Genomic DNA, 13,948 nt, shown 5'->3' with positions numbered 1-13,948 from the left:
TGAGCCCGGCGGCGGCGGCGGCGGGAGGTAACTCGCCCGGGTGACGTCAGGTCACAACATTCCTTAAAGGGGAGGCCGGCGCGCTGCTCCCATTGGGCCGACGTAAAACCCGCCCGCCCGGACCCGTGATGTCACGGCGCAGAGATCCTGGATTCACGGCGAGGGGGGCGGTCTCGGGGCGCGTCACAGTCTCGTGACGTCATACCCGCCGGTCCGGCGCAGGCCGGGGTGAGGCGGGTTGTGGGGAGCCGGAGCCCGGCCTCCCCTCTCCGGACCGCGGCCTCGGGCCGCGCGCGGGCTCCGCGCCAGGGAGCCAGGGGCCGAGGGAGTCGGGAGAACCGAAGGCGCTGGAACGGAACGCGGGGCTTTCGAATTCCCGAGCCGAGCCGCGGCCTGAGAGGGCGGGGCGGCCTGGACACCGACCGCGAGGAATCAGCCCCGGCGGCGAGGCGGCTCCGACGAGGGCAGAACGGGGTTCACGGAGAGCCCCTGGCTACGACGGCCTGGCAGGACTGTTCGGAGCGACCCGACGGGGCCCCCTCGCCTACCGCGGGGCCGCAGCCGCCGGGCGAGGGACGGCCCACCGCGGGTCACGCGGTCCCTCCAAACCACCAACTGCTCAGCCACGGTTTTAAGAATCGCGGGGGCTGGGAAGGCGGCTCAGTGGTAGAGCGCTTGCCTTGCATGCCTGAGGCCCTGGGTTCGATTCCTCAGCACCATATAAGCAAAAAGAAAAAAGCTGGAAGTGGCGCTGTGGCTCAAGTAGTAGAGCGCTAGCCTTGAGCTGAAGAGCTGAGGGACAGCGCCCAGGCCCAGAGTTCAGGCCCCACGACCGGACCCCCCCCCCAAAAAAAAAGCATTAGGGACAGTGTTCAGGTCCTGAGTTCAAGCCCCAGGACTGGTGAAAAAAAAAAGCAATCAACTCCATTTCCAATTAACCAGCAAAATGCCGGACAAGGTACAGCTCAAGTGATATATAGCACCAGCTGTGAACAGAAAAGCTGAGAGGGCAGAGGCCTAAGCTCAAGCCCCTGTACCAGAAAATGTCTATTGTAACCTTTTCATAATAAGAAATCAGAACTCTCAGCTGGGCACCAGTGGTTCACGCCTGTAATCCTAGCTACAAAGGAAACTGACATCTGAGGATCGAGGTTCAAAGCCAGTCCAAGTAGGAAAGTGTGAGATTCTTATTTCCAATAAACCACTAGAAAACTGGAAGTGGTGCTGTGGCTCACCTTGAGCTGAAGAGCTGAGGGACAGTGCCCAGGCCCAGAGTTCAAGCCCCACAATCACCACCCACAAAAAAAAAAAAAAAAGGAATTCGCCTAAATTTATGTGTTATGTAATTTGGACTCGTTTAAATATCATGCTATACTCCTGTAATGAAACAGCCTCTTGCACCAATGTAAGGGAGAGCAGGCATCAGCAAACTTCTAGAGTCCCACAGTAAAGTTTAGGCCTTGCAGCTACAAGGTCTCTGGCTGGCAATAACTCGGTTCTGCTGAGACTTAAGGCAGCTTCAACTCACATGGCTTGTTGCACCCCAATAAAACTGTGGAAACAGACTTGGCCTGGGGATCTCAGTTTCCTCAAATGCAGAGTTGTGTCACTGTGGACACACCACAACAAACCATGAGCAGGAGGCTGTGATCAGAGCCTCTGAGGACAGCAGAAAGAACTGGGTCAGCCGTAGCCTTGAGGACGTGGTTACACTTGCCTCTAGTCAGACTGGGAGGGGGTGACAGTCCTCCAGCCACAAGCGCTGCACTTGGTCTTCCTCTTATCTGCCACCAGCAGCCGATGCCTTCCAGTCCTCTGCCCCCTGCTCCCTGGCTGCCTGGTCTTCACTGAATCCACCTTGACCTTACTTGAATGTAACCTTCACCTTGACCTTGACCTGCCCAGAACAAACCAATGTGCTTTCCCCAAAAGGTACTTCAACTGTCTGCTTCCCTGTCTGTCTTTTAGGTCGTAAACCTTAAATAGTCCAAATCCCTTTCTCTCCCATTCCATCCCCTCACCTAGTCCATCCTCAGATCCCATTGGTTCCACCTTCAAGGTGGCTCTGCAATCTGACCACACTGTACCCTCCATTCCTCCCTAAGCCCCGCCCACCACACCCAGGCCAGAGCTACCACCATCTTGTCTGGCCATAATTCCATCATCGCGGTGGTTCCCCGTCAGTCTGGCCTCTTGCACCTGGGAATGGGATCCTGTCATTCCTGCTCCCTCTAGCTAGGAGCCAAAGGCCCACATTGCAGCTCCCCAGCCTCATCCGCGCATTCCCCTCTTCTCCACTGTAGCCTGGACTTTTCTTTCCCAGGGTCTATGCGGCTCACCCTCTCCCCTCCTTCACTGGCTCAGCTGGTTTACATGCTCTTAGTTTTGCAGCACTCATCCCCCACTTGTCCTCCCTATTCTTGTTCTCTACTTAATTTTCTTCCAGAGTAGTTATTACCTGATATGTGATGCTTTTAAGTTTTTTCAAGGGCTAGGGATGGAACCCAGGGCCTCATAAATGCTAGCCAAGTGCTCTACCATGGAGCAGCATCCCCAACCCCTACATGATCCTACAGCACTTTATTTAGACATAGTTCAGTACTCAATCATACAAGTGTGAAAGACCACAAGCATTCCTACACAAGCATTCCTGAGGACTTAGCAACATACACACACACACACACACACGTAGCATGATGGCGTACATCTGGAATTCCAGAGGCTGAAGCAGGATGGATCCCATTTTTTAAAAAAATTAATCTGATTTTTCTGCATCTCCATTTTTTGCAGGGGGCCAGTTCTGGGGGCTTCTTTTGCTCAAGGCTAGCACTCTACCACTTGAGCCACAGTACCACTTCTGGCTTTTTCTGTGTATGTGGTACTGAGGAATCGTAACAGGGCTTCATGCATGCTAGGCAAGCACTCTACCACTAAGCCCCATTCCCAGCCCTCCAACTCCATCTTTTGCTACATTTCAGAGCAAAGATCTGTTTGTTCTCTCCCTTGACTTTTCACATCCATTTCAGTATTTTTAGGTTCTTTTTCTTCCTTTGGGGCAAAATTTACAAGGCAATGCACTGTCTGTTAAGTTTGACAAATGCACATCTCCAAGTAGCCAAAAGGCTTATCAAGATGGAAGGTGTGCAGGGACGGTAGCGGGTGTGCGTAGTCCTAGCACTCAGGAGACTGAGGTGGCAGGATCACTGAAGAATGAAAAAAATAATAATGAAAGAAAGAGAAAGAAAGGTGGGGGGGGATACAGCACATAAGCATGGCTGCTTCTGCTTCGGGCTGTGAGGACTGTGAGGAAGACCAGGCCATGGCCACCCTCACTGCACAGGCCACCAACCCAGCGGCTTTTTCACCATTGTCTGGCCTGGCCTACAACACCATATGAACAGAATCGCTGATCATCTCTGAAGTGATGTCCACAGACTTTCTTTCTCTCTCTTTTCCTTCCTTCCTTTCTTTCTCTCTTTTTCTTTTCCTTTCTTTTTCTTTTCCTTTCTTTTTGTCAGTCGTGGAGCTTGAACTTAGGACCTGGACACTGTCCCTGAGCTCTTTTGTTCAAGGCGAGTGCTCTATCACTTTGAACCACAGCACCACTTCTAGTTTTGGTGGTTTATTGGAAATAAGAGTCTCACAGACTTTCCTGCCTAGGCTAGGTTTGAACCTGGATCCTCAGACCTCAGCCTCCTGAATAGCTAGGACTACAGGTGTGAGCCACCAGCTCCCTGCTCAAAGACTGCTTCTTGACAAGATGAATGAGGTTCTTTTGCACAGATGCACCAGTTTATTCATTCTCCCATCAACTACTCTGCCACAAACATTCCCCTCCCATCTTGCTATGGCCAGGTTCTTTAGTTTCACTTGGACACACACCAAGGTGACTTACTGGGTTGGGGGAGCAGGTATGTCTTTACTCTTAAATTACCATCCCTTTTATTCCGAAATGTTGTTCTCCATTAGAGGCTTACCAACAATAGTTACAGTTGGTTGCTTTGCATCCTGGTCAACACTTAGTGTTGTGATTCTTTATATTTTAGCCAACATGATGTGTGTATACTGACCCTGTGGCTTTAAATTTACCATGCTAAACTATTTCAAATTTTTATGTTTCTTCTTCCAATTAAAATACAAGCCCCTAACAACAGGTTTATTAGTTTATTCTCCGTATTTTTGCAGTGCGGGGGACTGAACTTAGGGCCTTGCCCATGCTAGGCAGACACTCTTCCTGTTATAACAGACCCTTCCCTGCCCCACTCCTATCCAGCTGCTGCCTCTGGCTGGCCTGGGCCACCTCTCTTTACTGTGTGACCTTGGGTGGATCACACATCCTCTCTGAGCCCTTACACGCTGGCAGGCAAGCCAGAGACAGACCTGCGTCCACAGTAGCTTTGCCACTTGCTGATACCCAAGCAATGTCCTTCTCCCTGGGGCCTCTGGCCACAAAGCAGAGACACATCCCTTGTGAGTGGGGCTCAGCAGCACCGCTGCACTGTGCCCAGGGACGGTGAAGCAGGAGGGCGAGGAGGACGCCATTGACCTCTGAGTCATTACCTCTGAGTAAGTTCCTGTTTACAGACACCAAGTGGAGTTTTCCTGGGGATGGAGGGCAGAGACCTGCCCAGGGCCTCACCATTGCACACCAAGGTCTGGACCTGCCTCTCCCTTCTCTCTGGGTCTTCTCCTGCCCACCCCCTCCTCACTTGAGAATGTCCAGGTCTAGCCCCACTTTCCCCAGCAACAGGACCTGGAACCTTCTTGACTGTGGCCTCGAGTTCCCATCCTCTAAGCTGGCAGTCACCCAAGGGGCTCCTTCCCTGCCACCAGTCTCCTCAGCTGTGCCCTGGGCATTGCTGGGGCCCTTGACCCCCCCCACCACTGCCCCCCCCATCCAGCCTCTCCTGCCGGCCACGAGGCCGCACCGGTGCATTGCCCAGGCCAGCTCAGCCTCCCTCCAGCCTGCCTGAGCCCTGCGTGCACTCCCCGCCCTCACTCCCCTAGGGCTGAGCGAGACCATGGCTCCACCACGCTCCCTCTGTCAGTGGCTGCGTGCAGTCACGCACCACACGTGTCATCCCTAGCCATACAGGGAAGCAACAAGTAGGAGGACTGAAGACCAGGCGTTTCTGGGCATCAAGCGTGACACCTTACCTAGCAAACTCAAGGTCCTGAGTTCAAATCTCAGTCCTCTGAGGCTGGGAAGGAGAGTCATGGACAGTGCTGTCTTAGCTTTAAATCTCACACATCTGCACTGACAAAGGACAGGGAAAAGCAGAGCAGCAGCGCTCTGGCTCTGGCCCTGTTGATTGCCCAGACACAGTCATTAGAATTCTCCAGGACCTGAGCAAGACCGTAGCTTAAAGCAAGACATTTGTTCTTGGGGGAACGGGGGGCGGTGGTGGGAACTCTTTGGGCCTTGAAAGTGTTTGTAAGGGAAAATGGATTTCACGAAGGACCTGTCTCGAAGGGGGTGTGTGGCAGGGGTACCCCTCGTTTAATGAGATGCCCCACCATCTGTGTCATGGCCCAGATTTACTCACCGAGCCTTGAAATCTCTGAGTCCAACTGATAAAACAGAGCAACAGCAAAAATGAGTAAAGGTACCCAGGGTCAGAACAAGTGTGGGGGGCACTCATCAAGTCAAATATAAGCCAGCCCCCCAGTAAGTGTTTCACCACAAACACCCCCAGCTTAGAGCCACTCAGCCACTGCTATGGCTGCGAGCCTCCAGGTCTGCGTGTGCACGACGTTGCCTTTGCTTTATGAAATAAGCTTTTTTGGTCTCTACCTTGATGCTCCCTAAAATCATGATGATTACTTTTTGCACCAAGGTCACATGCTTGGTACCCAGGAGCCTGGTGGAGACTTTCTGCCCAGGTCTCCATGCACAGAAAATCAACCAGTGCGCTGCCGCTGCAGGCTGCCCTGCCCCCACTCCCCCAGGCCCCATCGCCGGTGCCCCCCACTGTCTGACCCTTCTCACCCCATTGTCTGAGGAGTTGGTTCCATTCCCAAGGCTAACTTTGGGGCCTGGGTGCCAGCCTCCCTCACCCCTCTGGGCTCTGTTCCTTTTGTTACTAGAATAAGCTGGTTGTGGCAACACACACACACACACACACACACACACACACACACACACACACACGCCCATCTGCCTCTTCCCGTTCCCCTCAGACCCATCTGCTGTGGGTGCGCTGCCTCCTCTGAGCGTCATCCTCACCAGCATCTCACCAACGGCAGCAGACGCTCAGGTTGCTAAGCCAGTGAGTGGTCCTGGCCTCATTTTACTTCTCCAAAGATCTAATGGCCACCTCCTTCTGGAAATTCTTTCTCCTCTCGGCTTCTATGGCAGCGACTGTGAACCCTGAATGTCCTCAGGGAGCCATTCACCCAGCTCCAGAAGTTGATGTCCCAGTTTCCCTGCAGTTAGGAGTGACAAGGTGATTCCACTTGGGTAAATGAAATACCAATGCATTTGTACGGGGCTTCTGAGGAATCTTCAAGCTCCTCCGCCTCCACCAGCTGCCTGGAATTTGAATGTGAGGATCTGGGGCTTCAGCAGCTATCTTGAATAATGACAGGGGTCTCCTTGGAGGTAGTGGAAAATTAAAAGAAGCCTGAATCCCAAACTGCTGACCAGATCAGCTCTTATGTCGAAGTCCCTGTTATTCTTGGTTTCCTGCAGCTAAACTGTGCCCTAACTGAAACAGCTTCTGCGATTCTGGCTCTCCAGGACAAGAGTCCCAGGTGAAGCCTTTGGAGCACGATTCTCCTCCACATTCCAAGAACTTCTTTCACCCTGGCAAATTCTTCTGAGGCTCCTTGGCTTCCCACAGTGTTGGGAAAACTGGATAATAACAGGTAGGAGACTGAAGACAGACCCCTAATGCTCACCCTGTGCAAAACGTAATTCAAAATGGACCAAAGATCTAAACCTATAGAATGGGGGGAAAAATCCTTGCCAGCCATTCATCAGACAAAAGATTCATACTCAGAATACATAAAGAGCTCCAAAGCTTAAACACAATAAATGAGTGAATTAGTTGAGCAGCTCTTAAAAGAAGTATAAATAGCAAATAAATACATGAAAGGTTCAACATCCTTAACCATAAAGGAAGTGCAAATCACAAACATTGTGATTCCATCTCACTCCAGTGAGAATAGCCATTATCAAGAAAAGAAGCAGCTGGGCGCTAGTGGCTCATGCCTGTAATCATAGCTACTCAGGAGACTGAGATCTAAGGATCATGGTTCAAAGCCAGCCCAGGCAGGAAAGTCTGTGAGACCCATCTCCAATTAACTACCAGAAAAATGGAAGTGGCGCTGTGGCTCAAGTGATAGAGCATTTGCCTTGAGCTGAAGAGCTCAGGGACAGCTCCCAGGCCTAGAATTCAAGCCCCATGACTGACAAAAAAAGAAAGAAAGAAAGAAAGAAAAACTTGTAGGTAGGGGGAAAATGGGAGAGAATGAAGAAAGGTATGACATTGAGGAACACTGTACTCATAACCTGACTTACTGAATTGTAATCTCTTTTTACAACTAAATAATAATAATAGAAAAGAAACAAAGTTGGGCACTGATAGTTCACACCTGTAATCCTAGCTGCTCAGGAGGCTGAGATCTGAGAATCTGTTTAAAGCTGTGAGACTCTTATCTCCAGTTGACTACTAAAAGGCAGAAGTGGAGCTGTAGCTCAAGTAGTAAAGGACTAGCCTTAAGCAAAAAAAGCCTAGGGACAGTGTCCAGGCCCTGAATTCAAGCCTCAGAATGGGCACAAAAGGAAAAGAAAGGAAAATAAATGCTGATGAGGATGGGGGAGGGGGAGGGGATCCTTATACAATGCTGGTTAGAACTAAATTAGTACAGCCACTATGGAAGTCAGTATGGAGGTTCCTCAAAAAAACTAAAAATAGGACTACCAGCCGATCCTGCTCCACCACTCCTGGGCATCGATCCAAAGAAATGCAGGTCTGAATACCATGGAGGTATCTGCACACCCATGTTTATAGCAGCACAGTTCACAATGGCTGTACTATGAGATCAGCCTATGTGTCTATCAACTGAAGGATGAATATGAGAATATGGCATGTAGAGGGGGAAGCTGGGTGCCAGGGTAAATATGATCAAAGTACATTATACGTATATGAAAATAGCATAAAAGCCGGGCGCTGGTGGCTCACGCCTGTAATCCTAGCTACTCAGGAGGCTGAGATCTGAGGATCGCGGTTCAAAGCCAGCCTGGGCAGGAGAGACCGTGAGACTCCTATCTCCAATAAACCACCAGAAAACCGGAAGTGGTGCTGTAGCTCAAGTGGTAGAGCGCTCGCTTTGAGCTGAAGAGCTGAGGGACAGCGCCCAGGCCCAGAGTTCAAGCCCCACGACCGACAAAAAAAAAAAAAAGCATAAAAACCCACTAAAGGCTGGGAATGTGGCTGTGGTAGAGTGCTTGCCTAGCATGCCCAAAGCCATAGGTTCCATTCCTCAGCACCATGTGAACAGAAAAAGCTGGAAGTAGTGTTGTGGCTCAAGTGATAGAGTATTAGCCTGAAGCTAAGGGGGTTCAAGCCCCAGGACTGGCAAAAAAAAAAAAAACCACTAAAGACAAAAACCCACTAAAAACCACTCAAAAGGGAGGATGAAAGACAGAAGAGGATTAAGAAAGTAATGAGGAAGCTGGGCGCTGGTGGCTCATGCCTACAATCCTAGCTACTCCGGAGGCTGAGATCTGAGGATTGCAGTTTGAAGCCAGCCCAGGCGGAAAAGTCCCCATGAGACTTTTTTTTTTGGTCATTCGTGGGGCTTGAACTCTGGGCCTGGGCGCTGTCCCTCAGCTCTTCAGCTCAAGGCGAGCGTCCTATCATTTGAGCCACTGTGCCACTTCTGGTTTTCTAAGTGGTTTATTGGAGATAAGAGTTTCACGGACTTTACTGCCCTGGCTGGCTTTGAACCACGATCCTCACATCTCAGCCTCCTGAGTAGCTAGGATTACAGGTGTGAGCCACTGGTGCCCGGCTGAAATATCTTTTGAAATACAGAAAGAAAAAGAAAAAAAAAAAAACTGCCTGTCCTCCTGTTTCTACTTCCCACATAGCTGGGATGACAAGTATGTGGCACCAAGCAGGGTTTTTGGTTGAGATGAAGGTCTCATGAACTTTTTCCCCAGGCTTAAAACTGCAACCCTCCAAGATCTTAGCCTCTGGTGTAGCTAAGACTCCAGGTGTGTGCTATCATGCTTGGGGCTAGTTTCCTGGCCTATTTCAGTAGTGCTTGGTGAAAGCGTAGATGGGTGTACCTTGTGAAGTCTAGAAATAAAAATATATAGATGATTGGAAAGAGAATTCTCATTGGTGAGTGGCTTGTATTGTTATTTTTTATTTTTTGAGACAAAGTCTCACTATGTAGCTCAGGCTGGTCTCAAGCTCTATCCTGGCTTTAATCTTTAATCTCAGACCTCTGAGGCACAAAGTCTTCTCATTTCTGGTGCTGCTGGGGATGTCCAGCGCTGTTCTAGTTTCTAATCTTGTGTCTGACTTGTCCACTGTGTTCTAAGATTTCACAATGATGGGGTTTGGCCTGAGTCTTTTTAAAATTAGAGATTCAAAGGCCTTTTATTGTGGACATGCATGTCCTTAGTTCTGGGACTTTGTCTTTTGTCTATAATTTTCCTCCTAGTTTTTAGTCCTGGAACTCTCTTGTTTTTTTTTTTTTTTGGTCGTGGTGCTTGAACTCTGGTCCTGGGCGCTGTCCCTCAGCTCTTCAGCTCAAGGTTAGTGCTCTACCACTTGAGCTACAGCGCCACTTCTGGTCTTCTGGTGGTTGATTGGAGATAAGAGTTTCACGGACTTTCCTGCCCAGGCTGGCTTTGAACCGCGATCCTCAGATCTCAGCCTCCTGAGCAGTTAGGATTACAGGCGTGAGCCACTGGTGCCAGGCTAGTCCTGGAACTCTTGATAAAGGTTGACTATCCCAGACTGATTCTTTAAAATGTCTTTTATTAGGACTAAGGGCGTGGCTTAAGTGGTAGAGCACTTACCTACCAAACTCAAGGCCCTGAGTTCAATCCCGAGTACTGCCGATTTAGAATGTTTTATTAGTGTAGATTATACAGAATAACAGTTTAATTGACTTTTTTGTGCATTGTGGGGCTTGAACTCAGGGCCTGGGCACTGTCTCTGGGCTTCTTTTGCTTAAGGCTCTTATCACTTGAGCCCCAGCACTTTTATGTTTATGTGGTTCTAAGGATTTGGACCCAGGGCTTCATGCATGCTAGGCAAGCACTCTACCACTAAGCCACATTCCCAGCCCTAATTGTGACATTTTTATACTGATCCTTAACTTTGTTTTTCTCTCTCAATTTTTCTCCTAAGTCTATTGGCTGGCATTTGAACCCAACACTCCATAGTTTCTAGGCAAGTTTTCTACCCATTGAGCCCCATCTTCAGCTTTTTGCTTTAGATTAAGTCTTGTGTTTCTCTGCCTAGGACCTATATGGACTGCTTTTCCTCCTATGCTTCCTATATAGCTGGGATTACACGTGTGAGTCACTATGTCTGGCTTATTTGTTGAGATCGTGAGGGCAGGGGAACATTTTTTGTCTTGGTTTGATGTGGTCTGGAACTGTGATGCTCCCAATCACCAACTCCTGAGTAGCTGGGATTATAGGCATATTTAAACTGGGAGATTTCCTCAACTTATATTGTCACACTTCTGCTGAATTTATTCTATTTATTTTTTGTGGTGGTAGGGACAAACCTAGGGCCTCACATATACTAGGCAAGCAGTGTAAAACAGCTCTACCTAACTCCTCCCTTCATGGTTTTTTTTTTTTGTTGTTGTTACTATTTTTGGTTGTTTTTGGGGCTTGAACTCAGAGCTGTCCCTGAGCTCTTTTTTTTTTTTTTTGGTGTGTGTGTGTGTGTGTGTGTGTGTGTGTTAGCTGTGGTGGGGCCTGAACTCCGGGCCTGGGCGCTGTTCCTCAGCAATTCAGCTCTTGAGCCACAGTGCCACTTCTTGCTTTTTTTTTTTCTTTTGTGGTGTTGAGAATCGAACCCAGGTCCTCATGCATGCGAGGCAAGCGCTCTACTACTGAGCCACCTTCCCAGCCCCTGTCCCTGAGCTCTTTTTGCTCAAGCCTGGTGTTCTACCACTTTGAGCCACAGCACTATTTCCAATTTTCTGGTCATTAATTGGAGATGAGTGTCATGGACTTCTCTGCCTTGGCTGGCTTTGAACCATGATCCTCAGATCTCAGCCTCCTGAGCAGCTAGATTACAGGTATGTGCTACCGCCTCATGTTCTTCATTGCTCAAGTGTTCTCCCAGGTCTGAACTCAATCATGGCCTATGGGATGCCCGTCAATGGCTCTGCACCCTCACTGCGGGTTGCAAAACAATGACAGCCTTAAAAAAGCAACTCTGCAGTCCTCAGTCTCAGCAACTATGACTGAGTGGCCAGGCAGGCCTGAGCAGATGTTTGTGTCATGCTCATGAGGATGCTTGTCATGCTGTCCTTGCTGTGGAGGCCAGCACACAGTAGGCACGTATACCTGCTCAAGGACAGCCACATGGAGTTGTCCTGTTCCACCAATGCTACAGAAGACTTGGGACCAGCATCGTGTTCCTTTACCTAGCATGGAAGAGGCATTCAAACCCCAGACAAAGAAGACGAAGCTGGCAACCTCCTTTCGCCTTGCTTTTGCAGAACTCCAGGAACTACCCATTTGTAGGTTGATCAGTGTGAGCTCGGCTTCACAAAGCCTAGTCCTAGCAGGGACGCTAGAGGACACAGGACAAGGCAGGACTGCGGCCAGGGGCCGCAAGGCAGAGGGGGTGAGGCCACGATGGGCCTCCCCACTATGAGGGAGGTGGACCAACAAAGGAGCAGGCAGAGGGGACCCCAACACCAAAAAGGTGGGAAGTGGGGAGGGGCACATCTTTGAAAATTCATGAGAAATGAAGGCCAAGCCCAAGCTCTGCTTTTGGCACGTGCCAAGCTGAGCCAGCTGTCATTTTTGTGTGGGAACTGTGAACTTTCATTTTTCCTCTCTCTTTGTGGGGTGAACAAGGCCAAGGCCACTCCCCACTCGGCTCTAGTACAGGCAAAATCCAATCAAAACCAAATATACCTGTAGTTTGTTTTTGTGGTTCTGCTGTTTGAGCCTAGGGCCTCCTACTGCGAGGCTGGCGCTGATCACTGGAGCCACACCCCGTTATTTTTAGGATAGGGTCTTATTCCCATCCAGATGTGTGCCAGAAATGCAAGCCCATTAGACTTCTGGTACCTGCTGGGCACAGGTGCACGTCAGCATGCCCAGCTTCTATGCAGTGGAGTCTTACACTTTTCTGCCTAGACTGGCCAGGAACCTCAGTCCTCCTGATCTAAGCCTCCCCTCTCACACAGCCACCAGGCCCACTTTTGATCCTTCTGATCTCACCCTCTCAAGTAGCAAGGGTTCTGGGCATTGAATGACTGGGACCCAGCATATGCATGTGTGTTTGTGTGTGGTACTGAGGTTTGAACTGAGGGCCTTGTACTTGCTAAGGGCTCCACACTTGAGCCACATCTCTAGCCCTCTGCGCTGGTATTTTTGGAACAGGGTTTTGCTTTTGTGGCCTGAGATCCTATTTATGTTTCCCTCCTAACTGGGATAGTACAAAATGAACCACCGTGCCCAGCTTTTTACTGGTTGAGATGGGGTTCTTATGTGCCTTTTTTGCTCACAATGGTCTTTTTTTTGCTCACATGGTCTTGACCCACAATCCTCCTGATCTCAGCCTCTCAAGTAGCCAGGACTATTGGCCTGAACTATGAATGCCTGGCCAAATGGTGGTTTCTAAGTAGAGAAAATGATACCTGGATGCAAGAGTGTGGATGATCATTTGGAAGGAGCTCCCCTCAAGTGAAGGGGACCATCCAGGGGTTCTGGGGAAGATGGACTATTTGAGTCAGCCTTGTTTTCCTTCCTGAGGCCTCAGGAACTCTTCCAATCTCACCTTACCCCACCCCACTCTGCCCAGCATATTCCTAATCCTGCATCTTAAGGCAGGTAGTAATTTCTGGAGGCTCAATAGAGATCACTATCTCCTTACCCCAAGTAGTGCAATAGAAAAATCCAGGCAAGGGGCTGGGGAGGTGGCTCAGTGGTAGAGTGCTTGCCTTGCATGCATGAGGCCCTGGGTTCGATTCCCTAGCACCACATAAGCAAAAAGAAAAAAGCCGGAAGTGGCGCTGTGGCTCAAGTGGTAGAGCGCTAGCCTTGAGCTAAAAGAGCTGAGGGACAGCGCCCAGGCCCAGAGTTCAGGCCCCATGACTGGACCCCCCCCAAAAAAAAGAAAAAAAAAGAAAAATCCAGGCAAAGCCGGGGGCCAGTGGCTCACACCTGTAATCCTAGCTACTCAAGAGGCTGAGATCTGAGCATCATGGTTCAAAGCCAGCTGGCAGAAAAGTCTGTGAGACTTTTTTTTTAAAATTAATTAATTATTTTTTGGGTCCGGTAGTGGGGCCTGAACTCTGGGCCTGGGCGCTGTCCCTCAGCTCTTCAGCTCAAGGCTAGCTCTCTACCACTTGAGCCACAGTGCCGCTTCTGGCTTTTTTCTTTTTGCTTATGTGGTGCTGAGGAATCGAACCCAGGGCCTCAGGCATGCAAGGCAAGCGCTCTACCACTGAGCCACCTTCCCAGCCTTGTGAGACTCTTATCTCAAATAAACCACCCAAAAAACCGGAAGTGGCGCTGTAGCTCAAGTGGCAGAGCACTGGAGTTGAGCTGAAAAACACAAGAACAGCGTCAAGGCCGAGTTCAAGACCCACGACCAACAAAAAAAAGAAAAAAGAAAAATCCAGGCGGAAGTAGGAAGTGATAAAAGGGGGGACAAGGCTGGGAACCAGGGCAAGCTTCACTGAGGATACAACACAAAGACAGTAGGCATGCAGCCCAGCAACAACA

This window comes from Dipodomys ordii, unplaced genomic scaffold, assembly GCF_000151885.1.
Source record: "Dipodomys ordii isolate 6190 unplaced genomic scaffold, Dord_2.0 Scaffold13, whole genome shotgun sequence".
Taxonomy (NCBI): domain Eukaryota; kingdom Metazoa; phylum Chordata; class Mammalia; order Rodentia; family Heteromyidae; genus Dipodomys; species Dipodomys ordii.
The sequence above is the reverse complement of the archived record's forward strand: the minus strand, read 5'-3'. Positions refer to the sequence as shown.